We start from the raw sequence: 26,923 nt of genomic DNA on the forward strand, positions 1-26,923 counted from the left end.
CTTACCTCTGGCAGAACCGATACCACTGTATTGCTATTATCTATTTAACTTAAGTTTTCTTCAATATACATACCGTGAACTCCATGAGCTCAGGGGGCAATGTGTGTTTCGTTTAACATTTCGTTCCCAGACCTTAGCACAGTTCTGGGTGTGATATATATATTAGATATATAATATCTAACCCTTGTTAGATATTTAGTGGGTAAATGGATAACACCTAACATTTATTGAATGCTTACTGTTTGACTATCACTGTTTTAAAGGCTTTAAGGCTATTATCATCAATTCTTTCAACAACCTTTGAAGAAAATGCCATTATTATTTCCACTTAGTAGAGGAGGAAAAGTAGGCTAGGGGCCTTTAAAAAGCGTCCCTAAAACGACATGTTTAGTAGTGGAGAAGGGAATGGAAAGCATGAAGTTTGCCTTGAAAATCCATGCTCTTACTCACTTTATTGCCTGGTTCTCTCATAAACTCTGTGATTTCCCTGGGACTTGGTACGAAGGGAACGCTGTGCTAGAAAGGGTCCCTTTCAGTACTACCATGCTATCTTTGTATGACTTGATGCTGGGGCGTGGGGTGTGGTGGCAGTAGAAACAGATGCTTCTTAAGCATCTTCTAATTGACAGAAATGGGTCTCATGTTTCTGCCTCCAGGCCCTCACTTCAGTGAAGAACTCCCCCAATTCCAGTTCTGATGATTTCTGTGAAGAACAAAATGTTATCAAGGTAGGCCCGGGGCATCGTGTGTCCAGAATTTCCCGATAGTTAACAACAAACTCCATCTTGTTCATAAGAGTTCACCACAAAGAAAACCCCATTGCTTTTATGGTGTTAGTCAGGGCAGAGATTTGGGTCAAATAGGGGTGGAAGTACTTTATAAGAGAGAAAATCAGATTAGTTAGGCCTCTATACACTTTGGCTTTATTTCCTCAAGGTTTGTTGAAACCTCTCCCATTCCTTTCTATCTGACCACTCCTTCCCTATTCACCTGGATGGGACTTGCATGGTAAAGGTGAGACTTTACACAAGCCCAGAAACACCAGGGAACTGAAGCAATCATCCCTGAAAAACAAAACACATGCCCCAAAGAAGCAGACTTCATGGGAGTCAGACAAATCCGGTTGGGTGGATGTGGTAACTTCTGTTTTTTACTCTCTCCCCAGCATGCTTTCCCACCCCCATTCTCCTGGTTCAACATACATCAGGGGAATGAGCTAACTCCTTTTGTACTTCAAGGCCTGGTATCCATCAATTACTGGTGCCATCAAAACCGTAAGTACATAAGAGCTCATTTACTTAATATATATTTATGAACACCAATTTCCTGCCAAGGGTGTCCGTCAACTGATTGGGATGACGGTGCATTTAAATCCTGGGAGACTGGTGCCCAATCAGAATATAATTACAAATCTACGTCCAAGGAAGAATTTCCACAGTCAAGCCTTGGATTCCAATTTTGAGATTTACATTGTTCCTTTTAATTACATACCAACTCTGTGGTATGTAGGTGTGCCAATCTGGATTAAGTCAGACACCAGGTATAGACTTTTTTCACCATTAATATTACTCCTCAGTGTTAAGATAGTTGATATTTTAACAAATATTTTCATAAGAAATATCCTTCTAGATGTCAGACCTGCCCAAAGGTAGAATAACCTGCCTTGAGCAGAGTAGTGAGCTTCTAGTCACTGGAAGTGTTCAAGCAGAGACTGGATGACTGTTCGGTTGAGATAACTGTACTGGGAATTCCAGCATTAGCCACTTCTTTAGACTGAAATAATGAAACAATCAAGAACTAACAGATTCTGTGTTATATCACGATTTCATTTAGCTGCAAGAAATGCAATGCCTAACAGCAACATAGAGAAATACAAGGTTATATGTTTAATATTTCAAGAAGTCCACAGTTAGGTGGTGGATAAGCTGGTACATCGATGCTATCGGGGACTCGCGAAGTTTCTGTTTTTTTGCTCCATGATCATGAGTCAATAGACCTTATCCTCATGCTTATAATAATGATAAAGTTGTTGATGATGATGATGATGATGATGATAGTATTGACACTTTGTAGTTTTAACCATATGCCAAAACTGTTCTAATTGTTTTCACATATTTACTCATGGTTATAAGAGGGCAGTAGTACCACAGACCTCACATATGTGTTCCAGTTAACAAAAAAGGAGTGTGTGTGGGGAGAGAAACTAAAGAGGCAAAAGAAATATTTTATCAGTACAAGTATTTCTAGAAGCCCACCCAAAAGAAGTCTGCTTTAGTTCTACTGGACAAAAGAGTCTCATATGACCATCCTTAGCTGGAAGGAGGCCAAGGGAAGAGGGATCCTGAATGGAGGCTGGGTCAATGCATGAACTGCTCCTTCCACGTGAGCTAAGCCTTTTCACATCCATAATATCAACTGATCCTTACAACAACTCTATACACTAGATACCAAAGGAAACTGAAGAACACAGAGTTTTAAGTAACTAGTCATTTAGGTATTAATTTCCAAAGCTGAGATGTGAATCCACCTACACTGACCTCAGAAACTGTGCTTCCACACTTGTCACTACAACACAAGGCTACCTCCCTAGATTGCTTTTAGTTCCCCTCCCTCCCTGAAATTCGATAACGGAGATGTGCTAGTCACCTTGAAATAGAAGACGGAGTAGAATTACACGGTGGCAAGCCCAGAGTCAGTTCTTTCCCTGTAATGGCTTTCCATGAATTTGCTGGATCCACCAAAGGTCTAATAAGGTGAATGCTCAATGCCACTTAACCAGGCACAAGTTCAGGCTGGCGCCAGAATGAAGAGCACTCACTGTTCCTGCCACTGCTGAGCGAGGCACAGATTCTCTAGATGAAAAGTCATTCTCTGGGAATAGGTCAGATCTCTTCAAAAGTGCGTTGCACATACCGGGTCATAAGAGGATCACTCATGCAGCCCCAGATTAACATCATATGTAGCAGTTCGGTCACCTGACGGCGATGCTCTTTCCTAGGTTGTTTCATCTGGCTTCCCATGAGTGGCATAAGCACTAGGAAAATCCAGATCACTGTCAGATGGAGACATTCCCTTTTTGGCAGAGGCAGAGGTATCAGCTAGGCTATTCCTGCAGGATTTGTAGGTTAATAAGGCTAAAGGACACGGTGATGACTCTCTGTCTAAAATATCTGCTGTTGCCCTAGAACCACTTCTCCCCATGGGGAGGCAGCACAGCGCAGACATAAGCACAGGCTGACTTGGATTTGAATCCCTGTCCCCCAAGCCCCACAGCCTTAGCTGTGCTATGTAAACTCTCTCAACTCATATGGTTATTTTGAGAATTAAACAAGGTACTACCTTGAAACCACTCAGCAAGGTGGTCAGCTGCATGGAGTGGAGAATCAATAAATGTGGGCTGCGATTCACTATTATTACTGTTGTTGTTGGTTCCATTATTATTTTTCAGAGTAGGTCTTGAGTTTCTTACCATCTGGAGGACAAACCCTGGAAAGATTCCCAGGTATTTCCAAGGTGAACGTGAGGTCCATGGATATGGATTGCAGGGTTGAGGCACCTAAACCAGTATTGTAATACTGTACAATTGAAAATTAAAGCTGGAAGTCTGTTTATGCTGAGGTCCACAGGCTACTGGACCTATGAATACTTGTCCAGAATCTGAAAGATCTTTAAAATTAATTCTCTCTACTAAAATGACCCAGTAGTGGGAGAAACACTCAGGACCAGGTGATAGGGGTCTCAAAAATCAACCCCTGGGTCTGGTCTATTTCTTCCTTAAAAAAAAATGTTATTGCCCCCACTGAGATGAATAACAATATCAACCATTAACCTTTTTAAAAACACTTAGACACTTAACGCTGCTATATTCCGCTGACATTCTAAACCTACATGTATCAGCACACGTGAGTCTCACAGTTAGTTCCTTGCTGTAGGTTCTATTAGCCTTCCTCTGAAAAGAGACAGAGACAGACAGAAATTGAACAACTGGTCCAAGGGTACAAAGCCTGTTAAGGGGCAAAGCCAGGCTTTGGACTCAGTTAGCGATGCTCTAAATGCAGCCCCTCTCTCTGTTTTAGTGCCTTCCAAAGGTAGGATGAGAAGCAGACCTATATGAGCTCCCTCTACTCATCACTCTCTTCTTTACTCACTTCTCTCCAGCCATTTTGGCCTCTCATCATTTCCTAGGACCCATCAAGTTTATTCTCACCACTGGATCTTTGCCCTTCCTTTTTCCTCTAACCTAGAATGAATTCAGGGGTCCCTCAGAGGAGAGAGTGACTCCTGAGAGGGTACATTTGTCACAGAATCCAAACTTTAAAATATAACAAAAACAAAGGAACAAAAATTCTTGTGGGCAGTAGTATAATGTGCTTGTTTTAAAATAGGAATACATTTCCAGTTCTTAATCCCCCACCTCCCATCTCCCAAAGAAACATAAAAAATCATCTGTAAGCATCCTTTAGGTTATCTATTCATCTCAGTTTGCCCAGGACAGTCCCACTTTATGCCTGTATCCTTTGTGTAATTATTAAGAGCACTCCCTTTCACTCTCAAACAGGTCTCAGTTTAGAAAATATACAGTCACCCTGTTTATAATGGGCATTTCTGTCTCCACTATCAGTTTCCAAAGTAGAGTACCTCATTAGTTGAAATTCTTTCCAGATAGCAAGCAGGAAAAAAGAATACACCTGTTTGTATCCAAGCCTGTGCTTTTCAGAAGTCTAGATGGCTCTATCCTTAAGTGATTGGAAAATCGTTCCAGCTCTGACACCTCTCCACTCACCGCCCACCAGCTATTCTCAACTCTTCTATCAGTTATTGCCTCTACCATGAAGTTGATAACAATGGACTCACATTTACAAGTTTATTTTACACACGTTTCCCTTTTGTATATATACTTTTATTGTTTTCATTTTAAGAAAAAAGATTAAGAGCTAGGTTTTCCTACTTCTTTTTATTGCCCATGGTGTCCAGCACAAAGCTACACGCAAACTAGGGACACTATAAACATTGATGGAAAAGACAATATATAGGAAGGAGAGAGAGGGACAAAATATAGAAACAGGGAAGGAAAAAAGGGAGGAAGGGAGGAAGGAAGTTCAAAATATATTCCTGCAACACCAAGACTAAAGGGAAACCAGCAAGTCCCTTATAACAATGACTTGTCTTCATTCAGTGCAAACAGATGCATTCCTAACCGTGGTTATTCTCTGTGCTACTGTGAGCAACGTGCATTTCTAGATGGAAGAGTCCAGGCAGGCTGGACTGTATCAGGGTTCATCTTATATTAGCTACTTAAGACAAGCAATGTGCCTTTCTATTTGGAAAATCTTACAAGCCCCCCAACTGAATAAAGGATGAAAGGCAATTTGTTTAAAAATAAGGAGTGCTTTCACCAGGGACTGCTTTCTCCAAGAGAACTAAGTTTCTTCACAAACAACTACAACACAGAGGTTCTTTTCTAAACCAAAAGCCTTACTGCTGCCTGAGTCTGTGCCTTCTCTTGACTAGTGTAAGAAAAATAAGGATTTTCCATTTTTTTATAAGTTTGATTTGCAAATAGGATGAGTGTTTATCAGATGAAAAGTGTTGCTTCCCTGTTGATATCAAGTTAAGCATCTCCAATGAAAAAAAAATAGCATCTTTTCTCAAATGTTGATGCTTTGTATTTATAAGAGGGTTCTATATCAGATTGAAAAAACACAAAATTTTGTAATTTATGTCTATTTCTTTATACTACATGAAAAGTGGAGATTTAAGTAAAATCACTTAAATATGATCATCTATTTTTCTCTTTACACTTCAACCATTAATGAAATTGTTTCTTCATGTAACTCTGATTTTATTAATTCATTTGTATGCATACGAATTGCATTTATTATTTAATGAGTAGTTACTATATGAAACTAACAGTATGTAAGAGCTGGGAAAATAAATAAAAAGACAAAATTCAACACTCCTTCATGATTAAAACACCAAACAAATAGGAATTGAAGGGTACTTACTCAGCCTGATAAAGGCCATCTACAAAAAGCTCATAACTAACAGCACATGCAAGGGTGAAAGAATAGAGTTTTTCCCTCTAAGATCAGGAAAAAGAAAAGGATATCTTCTCTAACTACTTCTATTCAACACTGTGCTATAGGTTCTCATCAGAGCAATTAGGCCAGAAATAAGATAGCCTCCAGATTAGAAAGGGAGAAGTAAAGCTATCTTTATTTGCTCATGAAATAATCTTATATATAGAAAATCCCAAGGAACCCACTAAAAAATTATTAGAATTAATAAATGAGTTCAGCAAGGTTTCAAGATACAAGATCAATATACAAAAGTTAATTATATTTTTATACACTTGTAATAAATGATCCAAAAATGAAATTAGTAAAAAAAAACTCTATCTACAATAGCATTAAAAAAGAATCAAATACATAGAAATAAATCTAACAAAATAAGTGTAAAACTGATATTCTAAAAACTACAAAACATTATTGAAAGAAATTACAGAAGCCCCAAATAATTGGAAAGGTATCTTGCATTCCTGGATTGAAAAACAATATTGCTAATATGGCAATACTCTCCAAACTGATCTACAAATTCAATGCAACCATAAAGAAAATCCCAGCTTATTTCTTTGTATAAATTGATGAACAGATTCTGAAATTCATACGGAATTGCAAGGAGCTCAATAGCCAAAGTAAACCAGGAAAAGAACAATTAGGAAGACTCACATTTTCTAATTTCAAAACATACTACAAAACAATGGTAATCCAGACAGGTTGGTACTGGCACAATACATATAGATCAGTGGAATAGAATTGAGAATTCAAAAATAAATCCATGTGCCTGTGGTCAGCTGATTTTCACCAAGTGTTGCAAAACCATTCAATAGGGAAAGAACAGTCTTTTCAACAGATGGTGCTAGGACAACTGGATAAGCACAGGCAAAAGAATGAAGATAGACCCTGACTTCACACCATACTCAAAAATTAACTTAAAATGTATCAAAACCTAAACGTAAGAGTTTAATCTATAAAAGTCTTTGAAGAAAACATAGACTTAAATCTTCATGACCTTAGGTTAGGCAGTAGTTTCTTAGATACGACATCAAAAGTACAAACAACAAAAGAAAAGAATAGATAAACTGGACATCATCAACGACTCTAGAATAACTAAATCCTGGACTACAGCCTTCTGACAGCCCTGAGACAGAGGACCCAGTTAAGCTGCACTAGGAATCCTGACCCAGATAACAAATATTTGTTTTTTTAAGACGTTTTTAAAGAAATGGGCAAAGGATCTGAATAGACGTTCATCAAAGGAGGATATACAAATGGGCAATAAGCACAGAAAAGATGTCCAACATCCTTAGCCATCAGGGAAATATAAATCAAAACCACAATGAGACTACTTCACACCCACTAGGATGACTATAATAATTTTAAAAAATAGATAATCACAAGTTTGGAGAGGATACAGAAAATTGGAACTTCATATACTGCTACTGGAAATATAAAATAGTGCAACCACTTCAGAAAACAGTCTGGCAGCTCCTCAAAAAGTTAAATACAGGGTTACCATATGACTCAGCAATTCCATTTCCAGGTATGTATTCAAGAGAAATAAAAATAAATGTTCACACAAAACCTTGTACACAAATGTCCATACAGCATAATTCATGATAGCCCAAATTGGAAACAACCAAAAAGCTTATCAATAGATAAATGGATAAACAAAATGTGATATATTCATATAATGGAATATAATTCAGCTACATGGATGAACCTTAAAAATATTATGCTAAGTGAAAGAAGCCCACCACCAACGACCCCATATAATATATGATTATGTTTGTATGAAATGTCCAGAAGAGGCAAATCTATAGAGATAGAAAGTAGGTTAATGGTTGTCTGGGGCTGGGAAGAGGAAACTGGGGAGGAGGGCAACGGGAGTGACTACTAAAAAATCTCTTACTTTTGGGGATGATGAAAAAGCTCTAAAATTAATTGTGGTGATGGTTATACAACTCTGTGACTATTTGAAAAACTACTGAACTGCATACTTTAAATGTGTAAATTGTATGGTGTGTGAATTCTCTCTCAATAAAGCTCTTATAAAAAAATAAACAAAGAAGACTTACCATCCCTACATGCAAGGAATTTACATTAGCTAGAAGAAAAACACATCCAGTTGTTCTAAAATATAGGAGAGAGGGAATAGTGGAGATTGTATCATCAAGAACAAAGAGAGACACGATCTAATGCTAACAAAATATGGGACCAAGATGTTATTTTAAAGATTCACAAAAACAACATAGATATGAACAAGTGATTCTTGGGGATGAACCTTAGAGGCATAGAAGGAATTCTTATGTAAAAGAAATGCAAGACTAGAGAGTGTCATACAGAGTGAAAAAAGTCAGAAAGAGAAAAGCAAATATCGTATAATAACACATATATGTGGAATCTAGAAAAACGGTATAGATGATCTTATTTGCACAGCAAAAATAGACAGACGTAGAGAACAAATATATAGATACCAAGGGGAAAAGGGATGGGGTGGGAGGAATTGGGAGACTAGAATTGACACATAAACATTATTGGTACTATGTATAAAATAGACAATTGATGGGAACATACTGTATAGCACAGGGAACTCTACCTAATGCACTGTGGTAACCTAAATGGGAGGGAAATCCAAACAGGAGGGTATATCTGTATTTATATGGCTGATTCATTTTGTTGTGCAGTGGAGGCTAACACAACAGAGTAAAGTGTAAACACAACCATACACCAATAAAAATTAAAAAAAAAAAAAAAAAGAAATGCAAGAACATTCCAGAGAGATGTAAAGCTATAAGGAAAGACAGCTTCTGATTCAGAGTTCGACTAAGACCTTTGCTGGCTTTTTCTTTCATTGGTTTTCAAGCACAACAGCACACACTTCAATTATACAACCATACTTTTTATTCAAGTGACTTGGAAATAATCAGAAGATCATTATACTTGAACACAGGTGACATAAACCCACCCACACACACATACACAAGCAAACATATCATTTCTTTTCTGTGGTGAATGATTTTTCTATAAGCAACGTCAGGTATAAATACTGTATGAGAGGCACTAGAAATGAAGACCTGACAGCCAAAGACTTAACTCACAAAGATCCTTTAATCTAGTCAAGAAGAGAGACAAGAAAGCCTATAATTCAGTGTTCTATGATCAATAACATGTGACTACTACGTAGACCCAGAGCACAGACTCTGAACTGGAGTGGATCAGGGAATCCCCCTAAGGACCATGCTTGAGAGGACCACTGTGGGATGGACGGGTGAGTGTTAGCCAGGAGGATGAAGGATGAGCAGAGCCTGCTGTAGTACATTTAGGGAACTACTTCTAAGTCAGTTTGACTGTCATGGTCAGTGTATTTGGGGGTACGGGATACACTAAAGGAAAGATAAGCCAAGGACAGAATATAAAGCCAAGAATAGTGTGGAAACACTTCCTTAAATAATCACAGCCAGGTGCAGGAGAAAAGAATTCATATACCTAGGTTCTAGCATCAGAATATCCCCTAATCAAACATGGATCTGTAAGGCCTTTTGATCTCAATTTCCTCATATCTAAAATGAGTACTCAAACTGATTACAAGATTTCTTCAGCCTTACAAATTTAGGATCCTGCACATTTGCAGACAGGCCTCCGGCACAGACCTTTAAAACAGAACATTGTATTTATTAGAAGCACACCATTAAAACAACCACCACCACAACAATGCCCTTTTACTTATAAAACAAGTTAAACAAGAATGCAGAATGATTTGAAAACAAAACTGATACTTTCAAGAAACTTAGTTTATTCCTTTTCCTCTTCCCCCCCCCCGCCCCACGCTCTGTAAGATATCTTGCCAAGCCTGCTAACCTCTGATGCAGAAATACAGGAGGCCTTTGCTCCTGCAGCACTCTGCTTCAAGTATCAGGGAATGACCCTCTGCCAGACTTTTATGTCCCCGTGGAGCCAAGCTCAAACCACACGCAGAACCAAGCAGAATAGCACGGTAGAACGCTACTGCACTGATGTTAGGCATGGAACTGCCAGGTCAGATCCCATGTTTGAACAGCTGTGTCACGGTTGGAAAAATCACTCTCTCTTTCCCAGCCTGACTGTAGAACTATATAACTATACCTATGACGCATATGTATGTATATGTATACACACACACATACACCCATGCATGTATATGTCTATATTTATATCAACTGTGTCTTTTCAGTCTGTACTTCTGATATTTTGATATCTTGGGGGTCCGTGCTGACCCTGGAGGGCTGCCTCATGCAGGGCTAGCAAACAACTGCCCTACAAGTGCATCTTTCATTCAAATTGACCAATCCAGAGCCCATCCTCCTAACCACTTCCTCTATCCAGCTCTTACATTCCACGCCACTCTCCACCTGCCCTAACCACCCCAATACCAGGTACTAGTCAACTAAGGACAGCTCCTACACTCCAAAGCCTGCTGAAATTATTCCAACCTGCTTACCTTGTCTCACCTGCCCATTCCCTCCTGCAGAAGCCACAATAAAGGCTGTGGCCACAATCTCCCCCTCTCCCTCTGCCTCCGGATTGACCTCAACACTTCCTCAGGTGCCCTCTTCTCACTCCATGCTTTTGGATAGGATAACACAAATTTAAACACATCAATTCTCCCCCAAACTAATCTACAAATTTCAAGCAAGCCCAATAAAAATTTAACTTGGATGATTTTTATATACTTGGTAAACCTTAAATGTATATAGACTAAAATTAGCTAAAGTAACCTTAAAAATATTAAAGGGAATATGCTTATTCTTATCAGGTATTAAGACATGCAGCAAGACCATAGTAATAAAAACAGTGTTTTACTGGTATAATAACAGGCAAATTGAATAATGGAAGATAATAAATAGCCCTGAGACAGACTCATTAATATATGAGATCTAAATATATAATAAAGTTGACACAACTAATTATGGGAAAACGACACTTTTTTAGTAGATGGTGTGAGCAAATACTGGTTCCTTTTAGCATGAAAAATGAATCCATATCCTATCTAACACCACAAAAAATTGTGAATTCTAGAATGATTAGAGACATAAATGGGAAAAATAAAACCGTAAATTTAATGGGATTCCCCCCGCCCATGTTTAAAATCAATTAAAAAAATTGATACCTGGAACATAAATTTATCTCCTGCCAATCAACACTACCCCCTCCAAAACAAAACTAGATAAAAGATACAAACAGGCAGTTTACAGAAAACAATAAAAGCAAACAAATACATGATAAGATAGTCAAAATCATTCCTAAACAGAGATTTGCACATTAAAACACAAGGAGATAGTACAATGCACTTATTAGACTAGCTAATTGCAGCTTTCTAGCCCATATTACTTCTCCATCTTTTAGAGGTACAGAGTTTTCTTTATTAAAGTCCATCATTAATAAACTGCATTTTAAGCAGAGCTCAGAGTAAGCTTTCTTAGAAATTTATTATGAAATCATTTCCTTTTCTAAATAAGTTCCCCCTCATTAAACAAAGTTATTAAAGTCTCGATAGAAATGCCTTGGTATAACCATTGGAACTGATTACATGGGCTGTTACTCTGTTCATCACAGTGATGCAAAAAAGGCTGTGCCTAAATAGACATTTCTCCAAAGAAGATATACAGATTGCCAACAAACACATGAAAGGATGTTCAACATCACTAATCATTAGAGAAATGCAAATCAAAACTACAGTGAGGTTTCACCTCACACCAGTCAGAATGGCCATCATCAAAAAATCTACAAACAATAAATGCTGGAGTGGGTATGGAGAAAAGGGAACCCTCTTGCATTGTTGGTGGGAATGTAAATTGATACAGCCACTATGGAGAACAGTATGGAGGTTCCTTAAAAAACGAAAAATAGAACTACCATACGACCCAGCAATCCCACTACTGGGCATATACCCTGAGAAAACCATAATTCAAAAAGAGTCATGTACCACAATGTTCATTGCAGCTCTATTTACAATAGCCAGGACATGGAAGCAACCAAAGTGTCCATCAACACATGGATAAAGAAGATATGGCATATATATACAATGGAATATTACTCAGCCATAAAAAGAAACGAAATTGAGTTATTTGTAGTGAGGTGGATGGACCTAGAGACTGTCATACAGAGTGAAGTAAGTTAGAAAGAGAAAAACAAATACTGTATGCTAACACATATATATGGAATCTAAAAAAAAAAAAAAAAAAAAAAATTGGTTCTGAAGAACCTAGGGGTAGGATAGGAATAAAGACGCCAATGTAGAGAATGGACTTGAGGACATGGGGAGGGGGAAGGGTAAGCTGGGACGAAGTGAGAGAGTGGCATGGACATACATACGCTACCAAATGTAAAATAGTTAGTGGGAAGCAGCCACATAGCACAGGGAGATCAGCTCGGTGCTTTGTGACCACCTAGAGGGGTGGGATAGGGAAGGTGGGAGGGAGGGAGATTCAAGAGGGAGGAGATTTGGGGATATATGTATATGTATAGCTGATTCACTTTGTTATAAAGCAGAAACTAACACACCATTGTAAAGCAGTTATACTTTAATAAAGATGTTAAAAAAAAGAAAAAAGGCTGTGCTATTTGGCTGCATTTTATGCAACAAGTTAAGGTTCGGTTTGGTGAATCCCATCACATCTTCTTTATTTCCAGCCACACATTAACCTTCCATGAACTTTAACCACTGAAGGTTCACATTATAAGGACTAGTGGACAGAGTTTAACTCAATGCATCCCATTCAATTATTTACTTAATCATTCATTCATTCACTCTTTACTTTATTAACAAATATTGACTGAGGTCCATTCTTAAGCATTGGTTTACATTTTGAGAGTTCAGAATGTGCCTGTCCTCTAGAAGCTTAAAATCCAACATGATTCAAGACTTGGCTCCATGCTTATAAATCGTCACTTAAAACCTGTTTGAGACTGGAGCTTCTCATCTATGTAACTGAAATAAAAATTCCCACCTCACATGGTGATTGTGAGAATTAAACCATGCTGTGTATATACCGTGCTTATTCCAAAACCAAAATTTTTCTGCATATCAACTATCTTACCTTTTATCATTCCACTCTCTGAAGGCAAACGGGACAGAAAGAAATAGTCTTCCTTTTTGCCTTGGTGGAGTTAAAAGGCTCTTATTCCATTGTGGAACTTGTAAATTCATGGCTTCTTTGAAAGAGTCTACATTTTCACTCTGCAAAACCTTACCTACAGTGTATAGTCTATAAGATTCTTCTTTATGAGTAGCCCCCAAATAGTACAGGATTGTTCAAGAAAAGAATTCTACTTCATTTCAACAATCTCATTATCACCTATTTTGTCACACACACACATACACACTCAACTTGGCATTGCAAAATCCATACATCTAAAAATCATCCTTGGGACTTCCCTGGTGGCACAGTGGTTAAGAATCCGCCTGCCAGTGCAGGGGACACGGATTCGAGCCCTGGTCCAGGAAGATCCCACATGCCGCGGGGCAACTAAGCCCGTGCACCACAGCTACTGAGCCTGCGCTCTAGAGCCCCCGAGCCACAACTACTGAGCCTGCGCTCTAGAGCCCACGAGCCACAACTACTGAAGCCCGCGTGCCTAGAGCCCATGCTCCGCATTAGGAGAAGCCACCTCAATGAGAAGCCCACGCACCACAACGAAGAGTAGCCCCCGCTCGCCGCAACTAGAGAAAGCCTGTGCGCAGCAACGAAGACCCAACGCAGCCAAAAATAAATAAATAAAATTAACTAATTAATTAATTAAAAATAAATATTCTTTAAAAAAATCATCCTTACCAGTGTGTGTATGAGGTGTGTGGCCTCTGTTGGGAAGAAGAACCCTAAGTACTTATTTGGTTGTCAACAGAGGGAAGAATGAATGTGAACACTGGCCAGTTTCCTGGTCTCCTCCACAGGCCAATAGTCTTTCAGTGAATACCACAAAAGGAACGCATAGGTGATTAAACACCAGGCTTCACACTCAGAGGATCCTGAGCTCTTGTAGTGTGATTATTTTCCCAGAAGCCCCGTAAAACAGTTTGACTCACGTTTTCCATTTTACAGGTGTTATTTCCTCCAGTTGGATACAGTAACTTCTGTCCCTTCAGCCAAATGTTTGGGTATCCAGATGACTTCAGGTGGAGAAGAAAGCCAAGTTGTTATTGAACATACCATTTTAATGGGGGGAACACCTTGGAAAGTATTACTGCAGATTCCTTTTAGAGAGAGTAGGTAGAACTTGGCCAATTAACAAAGGCAAACAAAAGTTGCAAAGACTGAGGGAGATAGATCTAAAGTGTCTGGAAAGAGGAGGTATTCTGATGAAGTTAAGAACAATTTAATTAGCGAAGTGTTGGATTGAAAAAACTGAGTCAAAGATGATGTGTCAGTGGTGCTAGAACCCACCAAACCACTCATATAGTGGTTGAATGTATGCAGGTAAACAATCAACTGACTCTTCTATGCATTTGGTCTGCTGGTTTTGGTTTCAGTTTTTCAGGACTGGTCCAATTATAAATGTATGGGAACATCGAACTATGCAACTACAAAGAGAAATATAATTCTGGGGTTATAAAAAGTTGAAATGCCCTTTGAATGCTGATTAAGTTAAAAAATAACTCTGAGAATAGGTAATGCAAGAGTACCAATAAGTAATGTTTCTTTTTTAAATTGTGTCAAAGATGTTTAATTTTTTTATTGCTTTTAGCACATTGTAATGTATGGAATGGAGATCATTTAAAACACTCTTTGAAATGTTTTTGTTTTTTATACCACATAAATATCTGTGTAGTCAACTGACATCTTTTTGCTGTTTAAATTAGATTTTAAGTATAGAGAGCTGAACTTATCATCCTAAACACAATGACCTTATTTATCTCCACAGGTGACACTGGAGTTTAATTTACCTGTTTCCCCAATTCTCTGGTGCCCAGTCCCATTCTCTAGTCCATAGACACTCAATATAAAGCTTTCAATATCTGCCCGTAAATATTAGTATATTCTCATAAAATTCCCGCTGTTGTTTTACATATGTGTTTCAATTTACATAAATGATATAAGATTGTAACTCATCTTTTTCTAACTCTAACACTCTTGTGAGGATTTATCTGTGTGGCTGTGGACATCTAGTTTGTGTTTCTTACTGGAGCCCATAGTTTCTTAGTGGGCATCTATCACTTATGTGTTTCCTTAGGGATTAACCTTGGTTGCCTTCAGTTCCCTGCCACCAAAAATAACACTCAAAAACATGCTTGTACATGGTCCCTTATGAACATTTATAAGAATTGTTCTGGACACATCTCAAGATAATAAAAGCTATTTATGACAAACCCACAGCCAGGATAATACTCAATGGTGAAAAGCTGAAAGCCTTCCCACTAAAATCTGAAACAAGACAAGGATGCCCACTCTCATCACTTCTATTCAACATAGTATTGGAAGCCCTAGCCACAGCAATCTGACAAGAAATAAAAGGTATCCAAATCGGAAGGGAAGAGGTAAAATTGTCATTATATGCAGATAACATGTTACTATGGATAGAAAACCCTAAAGACTCCACACAAAAACTACTAGAACTGATAAACGAATTCAGCAAGGTAGCAGGATACAAGTTTAACATACAGAAATTGGTTGCATTTCTTTACACCAACAATGAAATATCAGAAAAGGAATGTAAACAAACAATTCCTTTTAAAATTGCATCAAAAAAATATAAAATACTTAGGAATAAACCTCACCAAGAAGGTGAAAGAGTTATATGCTGAGAACTATAAAACATTAATAAAGGAAAGTGAAGATGATTCAAAGTAATTGAAAGATATCTCATGTTCTGGGAGAGGAAGAATTAATACTATTAAAATGGTCACACTACCCAAAGCAATCTACAGATTTAATGCAATCCCTATCAAATCACCCATGACATTTTTCACAGAATTAGAACAAATAATCCTAAAATTTATACGGAACCATAAAAGACCCAGAATTGCCAAAGCAATCCTGAGGAAAAAGAACAAAGCAGGAAACATAACTCTCCCAGGCTTCAGACAATACTATAAAGTAACAATAATCAAAACAGCATGGTATTGGCACAAAAACAGACATATGGATCAATGGAACAGAATAGAGATCCCAGAAATAAACATAAACCCCACACCTACAGTCAATCTTCAACAAAGGAGGCAAGAATATACAATGGAAAAAGACAGTCTCTTCAGCAAGTGGTGTTGGGAAGCTGGACAGCTGCATGTAAATCAATGAAGGCAGAACACACCCCCACACCATACACAAAAATAAACTCAAAATGGTTTAAAGACTTAATAAGACATGACACCATAAAACTCCTAGAAGAGAACATAGGCAAAACATTTTCTGACATAAATCATATCAGTGTTTTCTTAGGTCAGTTACCTAAGGCAGTAGACATAAAAGCAAAAATAAACAAATGGGACCTAATCAAACTTACAAGCTTTTGTAGAGCAAAGGTAACAATAAACAAAACAAAAAGGCAGACTACAGACTGGGAGAAACTATTTGCAAATGATGTGACTGACAAAGGCTTAATTTTCAAAATGTATCAACAGCTCACTCAACTCAACTACAAACTAAAAAACCAAACAACCCAATTGAAAAATGGGCAGAAGACCTAAATAGACATTTCTCTAAAGAAGACACACAGAAGGCACATGAAAAGCTGCTCAACATCGCTAATTATTGGAGAAATGCAAGTCAAAACTACAATAAGGTACCACCTCACACCAGTCAGAATAGCCATCGTTAAAAAGTCTACAAGTAACAAATGCTGGAGAGGGTGTGGAGAAAAGGGAACCCTCCTATACTGTTGGTGGGAATGTAAGTTGGTGCAGCCACTATGGAAAACAGTATGGAGGTTCCTCAAAAAATTAAAAACAGGGGCTTCCCTGGTGGCGCAGTGGTTGAGAATCCACCTGCCAATGCAGGGGACACGGGTTCGTGCCTCGGTCCGGGAAGATCCCACATGCCGCGGAGCGGCTAGGCCCGTGAGCCACACCTACTGAGCCTGCGCGTCTGGAGTCTGTGCTCCGCAACGGGAGAGGCCGCGACAGTGAGAGGCCCGCGCACGGCGATGAAGAGTGGCCCCCGCTCGCCGCAACTGGAGAAAGCCCTCGCACAGAAACGAAGACCCAACACAACCAAAAATAAATAAATAAATAACATTCAAAAAAAAAAATTAAAAACAGAATTGACATATAATCCAGCAGTCTTACTCCTCAGCATATACCTGGACAAAACTATAATTCAAAAAGAGACATGCACCTCTATGTTCATAGCAGCACTATTCACAATAGTCAAGACATGAAAACAACCTAAATGTCCATCAACGGATGAATGGATAAAGAGATATGGTACATATATATAATGGAATACTACTCAGCCATAAAAAAGAATGGAATAATGCCATTTGCAGCAATATGGATGGACTTAGAGATTATCATATTAAATGAAGTAAGTCAGAAAGAGAAAGACAAATACCATATATCACTTATATGTGGAATCTAAAATATGACACAAATGAACCTATCTATAAAACAAAAACAGACTCACAGACATAGAGAACAGACTTGTAGCTGTCAAGAGGGAGGGCGAGGTGAAGTAGGGGAGGGATGGACTGGGAGTTTGGGGTTAGCAGATGCAAACTATTATATATAGAATGGATAAAAAACAAGGTCCTACTGTATCGCACAGGGACCCATATTCAATATCCTGTGATAAACCATAAAGGAGAGGAATATAAAAAAGTATGTATAACTGAATCACTTTGCTGTACAGCAGCAAAAATTAATAGAACTTAACACTCTAAATCAAATATACTTCAATTAAAAAAAAGAATTATTCTGGAATATATACATAGGATTGGGTTGGTTGGGTCAAAAGGAAAAGAAATACTTGTTTTAGCTAATTATTGCCTACCTGCTTCTCAAAATGATTGTTCCTATTTACTCTTCTTCAACTGTACATAAAAATTCTTGTCCTCTCAAAGTTCTGACAGCAATTGACTGTCCCAACATTTCCATTTTTTGCCATTCTAATGGGTATAAAGTAGTATCTCATTGTGCTAGCACTATTATGTCCAATGAGCTCAAGCACATTTTTATATATTCTTCAGACATTTAGACTTCAGTTTCTATAAATTGTCTGGTCACTTTGCCCATTTTCTTAATGGCTCCCTGCTTCAGCCTGTCAATTTAAATTATATTTTGGATATTAATTCTTTCTTAATTTTAACATTAAAAATATCTTCTCCTAAGATGTCACCCATTTGGTAACATTACCCAAGATATTCTTCTCAAATATAGATCCAGAAACGTGTGTAATCATTCCACACATTTATGGCTCATACATTGGAATCTTAATTAGATTTTCACCACTTTTAAGTCATCTGGGTATTTCATACAAGGTCTATCAGATATACAGTTTATATTTATGTGATAATAGCTAATATTTAGAAACATTTATGATTTTCCAGGTAATTTTAAAAGCATTTCACATGTACCAGCATATTTATATCTCCAAACAACCTCCAAACAAATGAGATAACTTTTATTATTCCCATTTGACAAGAGAAAATTGAAGCATCCAGAGATTAAATAATTTGTCCCAAATTAGCCTGAAAGTGAGAGATTTTAGATTTGAACCCATGTTATCTGTGCTTCACAACCCATGTTTTTATATTTAGTTTTTTAATACCAGTGGAGTACATCCTTTCAAGTTAACAATACTGCCTTCCTTCTTCCCTCCCTCCCTCCTACCCTCCCTTACTTGAATTTCTTTCCTCCTTTCTTTCTTTTGTTTTTCTACAAATACTTAAACCCTGACTATGTACTGGATATAAATTATTAGTTGTGAGCACACGGTTGTTACTTAAGTCTGGGTGACGTCACCAAGAAACAGGGCAGGGGGAACCAAGGACTGAGCCTTGGGGCACTCAACATGAAGATGGGGCCAAAGAGCAAAAATGTCTTTGTACAGCCTTCTCCCTGCCCTCCTTACCCTGGTTCCAGGTCCCCTTGGCCCTGAGTGTCCTCCCATCTTGAGGCCCCACAGAATCTCAGTACGTATTACACATTCCTCCAGCAAAATGAGTCCACTGGCAGGCACCCAGGAACACAGAGTCATACATGAGGCTCCCCCAGCCGGCTGGACTTTCTCCAATTGTGGTCATAGGTAGCCACAGAGACAGGCATAAACGCAGGTCCTGGAGACTGGACCAAAGGCATGGTGGGCTGGGAGGGTAGAACCACAGACATCCTGTACGGGCGCCAACCAGTGACCTCTATTCAAACAGTGCCAGAGGGGGGGAAAAAAAAAAAAAAAAAAGGAGCATCATGAAAAGCAGAATGATCCTTTTCTCTCCCTGCACCCTATCTTCTCCCACAGAAATGCATGGCTGATTTTCCAGGAGTCTAAGATTCTTAGTTCATCACTAGATAACACTAATAGTTACAGCTACCACTTCACGTGGAAGCCAGAAAATAATAAGTTATAGGCATCCTACACTCATTATCTTTCAGTTTTATCACATGAAAGGTAGGTGTGATTATTTCTGATTCAGAAATGTTAAGTAATGTACCCCAGGATTACATGCCTAGTAAGCAGCAGAATCAGCACCGAGACTCAGACTTTCCTGATGTCAATACTCATGCTTTTTCTCCTTAAACACAGCACTATTGACAATAATGTTAACAATAAAGCATACTTGTGAGTATTTAATATGTATTGGGCACAGTGTCAAGGGATTTCCACAAATTTTCTCGGTTATTGTGACAACAATCTTAACTGGATCAATTCTTTCCTCCACAACTTTTAAATAATGACTATTTTCGTAAACAGAGGACAGAACTAAGACTAAGATACCTAAGCAACTAGCCCAAGTTCTTAGAAGTAGTAAGATCCAGAGATGGAATCTGAAATCAGACATATGTGACCCTGGACCCCCCCAACTCCTGACTCTCTTCTCTCCCTAATGTAGATAGTCCTTGCCGTCTCTGTGGTTCATCCTTAGGGATGAACTTTGACGTACTTCCTAACACCAATTGAAAGCAGTGTGTTTCTCAAGGCTCAGACAACATTTAAGATGCAATGGGAGCTTGAATTATCAAATGAGTAAGTATGGTTTTGCCTTCAGAGAACTGTTAAGATTTATCTCTGCAGAGAAAGACAAATATCATATGATATCACTTATATGTGCAATCTTAAAAATGATACAAAGGAACTTATTTACAAAACAGAAATAGACTCAAAGACATAGAAAACAAACGTATGGTTACCAAAGGGGATGGTGGCGGGGCGGAGATAAGTTAGGAGTTTGGAATTAACAGATACACACCACTATATATAAAATAGGCAAACAACAAGGACCTACTGTATAGCACATGAACTCTACTCAATATCTGGTAATAACTTGTAATGGAAAAGAATTACATATATATAATATATATATTTTATATATATGTATAACTGAATCACTTTGCTTTACACTTGAAACTATATATATATGTAACAGAATCACTTTGCTCTACACTTGAAACTAATACAACATTGTAAATTAACTATACTTCAATAAAAAATAAAATAAATTTGAAAAAGATTTCTCTCTGAAGCTGTATGAGGCTGTAAACTCCTTGTCTGGTTTCTCTTTGTATACCCTCAAGATGCCTGGATTTGTGTTAGCACATAAAAGTTAATAAATAAATATTCTTATGGAAGAAAAGAAGGAAGAATTGGTTAATTAAAATGCTCAAATCTTAAGGACAACTTCCAACCATACTAAGAGGAAGGAGAAGCTGGAGGAGAGTCTCCACCTTGGATAATGACCACAGCCCTCAGTTTAGTAGAAGCTAGTTAAAATGAGAGGTTAAAAGGATGACCACTATGATCTAAACCTCCAGTTCCACCCAGAATTGATGACTTTCTAGAGAAGGAGGAAGAGTCAGTATAGCAGTTCTTGGGCTTCTCAGATAGAGTCCTTGGAGCCAGGCCAAGCCAATAAAAGATGGATGGGGGACACATGCTATTTATAATGTGGTCCATGTGGAAGCCTCAATTCCTAGAAATGCATATTGAATCACTAGAAATTCTAAGACTTCAGGTGACGCTGTGAAACCAATTAATATGCCACAGACTCACACTCACATGTGTGTACACACATGTGCATGCACACACATACACATGTGGAAGCCACATTTCCTGTCAGAAAGATGAACTCTTCCCAGTTTCCCTCTTGTATTAACCATGGGTTTTATTTTTTGTATTCTGATGCTTTGACATCTGGGGTCTTGCTGATCCTGGAAGGATTGTTCCTCCAGGAATTGCCAGTTCCTGGAGACGGTAAACAACTCGCCCACGAGCATGACTTTCCACCATGAGCCAACCAGTCCAGAGCCATATCCCCAACCACGTGCCTTACTGGGCCCTCCACCATCTACCTGCCCTCATCACCCCAACGCCAGGTACCAGACAACCAGGGATAGCTTACACCCCAGAGCTCACTGAAATTATTTAAACTAGCCAATCCGAAGTCTGCTCACCCTGTCTTGCCTGTTTCTTTTTAGGGAAACCACAAAATGAAAACGTTTGTCCACAGTTTCCCTCTCTCCCTCTGCCCCCTGACCATCCCTGGTGTTTCCCCAAATGGCCTATGCCATGCTCCTTTCTCTTGGGATCTGTGAGTATAACACACTCTCTTTTCAATGAGTTATCTCCTGATCTGTTGGCCTCATCATACATAAACAATAATTTTAAAAATGTATATTAAAATATCTCTGGACATATTCTTTCCAACCTTAATTTCCTAACAAGAATGCAAGGACTGGCATCATTAAAGAAGGAAAAATTTTCCAAGATGTGCAAGAATATTAGCAAAGGCAGAGTAGAACACTTACTCTTACCTTGGGACAATAAGATGCTGTAAGGAGACACAAGTCAGGGGTCATTCCCACAGAATGAAGGGGAAGGTATAACGATGGTAAAAGCTCCCCTGCCATCGTCCCCCTGAATATGAAGGCCTCATGACTTCAAGGTCCTTGGCACTTTCTGTGGCATTTATGACTCCATCACTGATTTAGGTTTGCAAGATTATAGGAGGTAGCCCCAAGTTTCTTGCTCCATTGCTTTGAGAACTAACTGGCTAAGCTTTCTTCAGGATGAGTAGCAATATAAGTAAGACTTCTAGGTAATTATGCTTTATCTATTAAAGATAATGCTTTGCCAATTTAGAAAACAATTTAGTCATGAATCGCTAAGTACTTAGAGCAAAGTTTAAAGAAAGAACAATACCTAGGTACGAATTAAAAGGCTTCTGGACTACTATGCAATTATTGTCAATAACTGCTTCATCTAACTGGAATGTTTCCAAGAGTCAATATAAAACAGCCCTGACACTTTTTTGTTGGAATTAGTGGGTCACCAGGACTTTGCTTTCTCAACAGATGGAGTGTCAAAAGGTGTAAACATCTGAGCGTGTTGATTAAACCATGAGCTCTAGCATTACCCAGACATGGGGTTGACTAGTGGCACTGTCACTTACTATCTGTATGATCTTGGGTGACATACTTAACCTTTCTCAACCTCAAGTTCCTTACCTATAAAATGAGGATAAATATAGTACCAACTTCAATGCATTGTTATAAGAATTAAACAAGTTAATATATGTGCTCAGCACATTGTCTGGCTCAGTCATTGGCCCCGTAAATGTTGGCTTTCAGTAGATATCACAGACAACCTGCTGGAAGTGCTAAAGAAATGAGCAATTGATATATCATACATTTTCTTAACTATTTTCAAGTTACTTTCTTCTCGTTTGGGGTTTTATTCTTAGTAGGACATTCTTATATTTCTTGTATTTCTATTCTTGTATTTCTAAATATTCTTATTCTATTTCCTACTCAAGAGAAGTTTGACTCAAGCAGAATGATGTACTACAATCTCACATATGTCAGGAGGAGAATTCATAACTTCCCTACATGCGTTTAAAGTCCCATTAAGTTCTTTCACAAAATGGAAGTAAATTTGTCTACCTGCTCACTTCCTTCTTAATGCTTCACTTTTGAACCTCAAGTTTAAATGTAATTTAATTTGTACTGATTATAAATGTAATCTTAAGATCACTCAAATCATTGAAAGCAAGTTTCTTAAACAGTTCTGTCTCACCCTCCACCTTTGGAACACCACAAATCATTAAACAGAACAGTTTTCAAACAGACATGCACTGTGGTTTTCTTACATCTTTCTCCAAAGCCTTAGAAAATTACTATTAGTGTCATTCAAGTTGGGAAACTTAGTCATATTTTCTAAACCTTATGGATATGTCCCAGAATGGGAAAGGACGGAGGATAAGTCTTCAACAGCTGGGAGAGGTTTTGTGGATTTCATAGTGGTTGGGAACTCCTAACAAGGAAATATTACACATGGCCTTTGGCAGGAACATATTATAAAATCCAGAGCCTTTTGTTATGGGCTGAGTATTATTCATAATTGTTATTTGATTTGGTCTTCTTCCCGTCTTCTCTTTAGCAGAAGGCTTATCGCCTTGAAAAATTACAACATTTAAAGGTGCCCCATGTCTCTGATTATATGCTACATAACCTGACAAATATTACTCAAAAAATAAATAAAAAAGCCCATGAGGGAAGTAAAATTTGCAGTAGCAGATGACATTTTTACCAAATAACAGCCAGTTTTTTACCGAGGTAGGTACCTACCCTCAATCAAGTAATGCCAGGAAATGTCCATCATTCCCAGCATATCTCATTCATTCAAATGACATTCATTCATGCCCCGAGCATCCTGATAACTCCAGGAAAGCATCCAAACTCATCTGTGTCTGGCTCCTGCTTGTGTGGTCAGCTCCATCTCACACTGCTTCTCTGCCCTACGAACCCTAAACTCCAGGCATTTACGGTTTTAATGTTTGCAGCTTCTGCAGGTGACAAGTAATCCCAAGCAGCTGATGACACGTCATAATAGGTAAATTTATTGATGCACTAATTTTCATGACACATGCTTCATGTTGGTGACCATAAGGGAATCATTTGGCTGCTGAGTTAGACTAACCGGCTGCCCAGCATATGCCTTTCAGTAGCGCTTTGCCATTTTTCTCTTTATTCCTTTGTATACTCTGCATGGGGTGTTATCAATTACATACTGCCACAAAAATGCTGTTCTACAAACAGCCACAAACCTTAGTGGCCTAGAACAATAAACATTTGTTTGGCTCCTGTGTCTGTGGGGTTCAGAGGCTGGGGAATGAGCCTTGGTTAATTTCACCTGGGCTTGCACGTAACAGACATGGGTTTCCTGGTAGCACTGTTGCTCTGGTCTAGGCTGTTAGCTGGTCTAGTATGGCCTCAACCAGAACAACCAAAGCAACTTGGTTCTGCTCCACTTGTCCTTCATCCTCCTGAGGGCTAATCCATGTATGTTCTCATAACAATGCAGAGCTACAAAAGCAACCCAAGATCAACCGTGCAAGCAGTTTCAGGCCTGTACTTGAATTATGCACACTAACACCCCAATGGCCTAAACAAGTCACATGGACATGCCCAGAGCCAGAGTTAGAGGCACTGCAAAGTTATAAGGCAAGTGGCAAGAATACAGGAAGAGTGAAGAATTGGAGGCATTTTTGCAATCAATATACCCCATGGAAACAATGAATTCCAGAATGGTGCTTGAGAAGACCTCCCTTCTATTCCACTTGAATTCTTGGATAAAGTATACAGTTTTTCACCTCCATGCCCCTGCAATGATAGCCCTGTCCCCAACTCTTCACATTTCTACTCTACCCTGTCCAACACTGTGCCAGTCCCTGGAGGTACAAAGACAGGACAAATAAAACAGTCTCTGATTTTAGGAAGAATAAAGTTTATTTGGGCAACTGACATTTACACAGTATTGAGTTGAGTAATACAAATAAAGACAGTAACATAACGCTCAGTCCACGGTAAGAAGGTGTAGAAGATTATGCTGAGATGCCTCCCATCCCTCCAACATACTTCTGAGTTTACCTGAATCTGCCGTGGACAATTCTTGGGTCTGACAGTTTCCCATCTCAAGTATCTATAGCTCTCTGCTTCTCTATCTGAGGGCTTTCTTCCATATCAATGGAAGTTTGTACCAGTGCATGTAGATAAAACCCAGAAGCACTACGAATTTAACATCCCAAGAGAAAATCCTCAGTCAGTGAGACAAGAGTCAATGGACAAATACCCCAGCTTCCCATCCCTCATTGTGATAATTCTGAGTCATGCTCTACAGAGTTCCTCAGTGAGATCCCAGCAGTGGCGCCCAGAAATAGTCACTCATAAATGTACTCTGTTTTTCTACCCTTCCCATCTCTCTTTTTCCAATCACATATTGGGCATCTTGTGATCATCTCCCATATAAATTACTTGCCCTGAAGTCCTTATCACAGGGTCTGCTTTTCAGGAGAACCCAAAGACAGGCAATAATGTTAGTTAGCTATAATTACTATGAAGCCCAATATGCAAAAGTAGAGAAATTCTCAAGGAGCATAGAAAAAGGGAGGGTTCTGAACCCTTACCATTTCTTTGTTTAGACTCTACATACCTATGCTCTATGCTATTCACCTGTGAGCTTCACATACCTGAATAGGTAAAGCTGTTTCCTGAATGGTTCCTACAGTTACGTCATTTGACAGGATCGGGCAAAGGAAGGAGGTGGAGAAAACAGGCACCAAAAACAATCCTCCTTTGTCTAAATAATAGCCTGAGTAATAGCCTTTGCAGTATAATATGAGGTAGCTATATATCAATGTCCAAAATTTTTTCAACAGGGATTAATTTCTTTAGATAAGCATTGCCCTACATCCATGAGCACTTTTTGCAAAATTCAACTATAGACAAAACAAGCAGCAGTGTAGGACAGTGGAACATGTATCTTTGAAGGCAGAAGGACCTAGAATCAAGCCTTGGCCCTACTCTTCACCAGTTCTGTGGCTTTTAGCAAGCCAGTGCCTCAATTTCTTCGTCTGCAAAATGGGATTAGTAACCTCTAATTTACAGGCTTATTATCAGTATTAAATAAAATAGCAACAATAAACCTCCAGGCACTATACCTGACATATAATAGATACTCATTAAGTTTTATCCATTACTAATTCAGAGTCAGACAAACATGGGTTTGAATTTCAGTCCTACAGCTAAGTGGCTAGATGACTAGAGAGCAATATGTCATCGTGATTAATAACTCAAGCTTTGAAGCCAGGTGGATTTAGGTTTAAATCTATTTACTACCATGTGCAAATTATGTGACCTCAAGCAAGTTCTTACACATTTCTGGGCCTAGTTACCCCATTTTTGCAATGGGAATAATGACATGCTGTAATTCATCTATTCTAAAATATATTTTTAATTAATCTCTGATATCAGAATACATCTTACAATTAATGGCATATCATAGTATAATTGGCAGCATTTTACTTTATTAGTGATACATAAAGAATGCCACACTTTGCAATTAACACTGTCTTAGATACACTGAAATATGGCTTTACTTAATATGAAAGGTTGTGCACATTAAATAAGATGGTGCTTTAAAATGTTAGCTTCTAATAAATACTCAATAAAAGTAAACTATTACATAGCTTAGCTTCTTAATATCCTTTATCAGTTTTCAGTTTCTCATTTATAAAGATTCAAACAATAACACCAATCATAGGAGGGATTAAATCATCCAACACAGGACCTGCCAGGAAAGTTAAGTGTCCGGTCATTGTTGATTCTTGTGTTCATCACTGGCTTGGGTGGCAAGCCATCAAAAAAGACTATGGCCAAATTAAGAGGGAGACAAATTTGT

At 38.5% G+C, this 26,923-nt stretch overlaps 1 long non-coding RNA gene across 6 annotated transcripts in view; it reads left to right on the top strand.

The window, feature by feature from the left end:
* The window catches only part of LOC309614575, a 57,608-nt gene that overhangs the window by 14,927 nt on the left and 15,758 nt on the right, over positions 1-26,923 (top strand). For 4 of the 6 annotated variants that reach the window (XR_014236284.1, XR_014236285.1, XR_014236286.1 and 1 more), the window contains 3 exons: positions 657-728; positions 1,166-1,274; positions 20,082-20,215. This is a non-coding gene — a long non-coding RNA (uncharacterized lncRNA). Of the gene's footprint in view, positions 1-656; positions 729-1,165; positions 1,275-4,662; positions 13,832-20,081; positions 20,216-26,923 lie in introns of those variants that run through there. The other 2 variants (XR_014236289.1, XR_014236288.1) reach the window with 2 other exon arrangements.

The sequence above is a fragment of the Balaenoptera borealis genome (genome assembly GCF_965194805.1).
Source record: "Balaenoptera borealis genome assembly, chromosome: 17".
Lineage (NCBI taxonomy): Eukaryota > Metazoa > Chordata > Mammalia > Artiodactyla > Balaenopteridae > Balaenoptera > Balaenoptera borealis.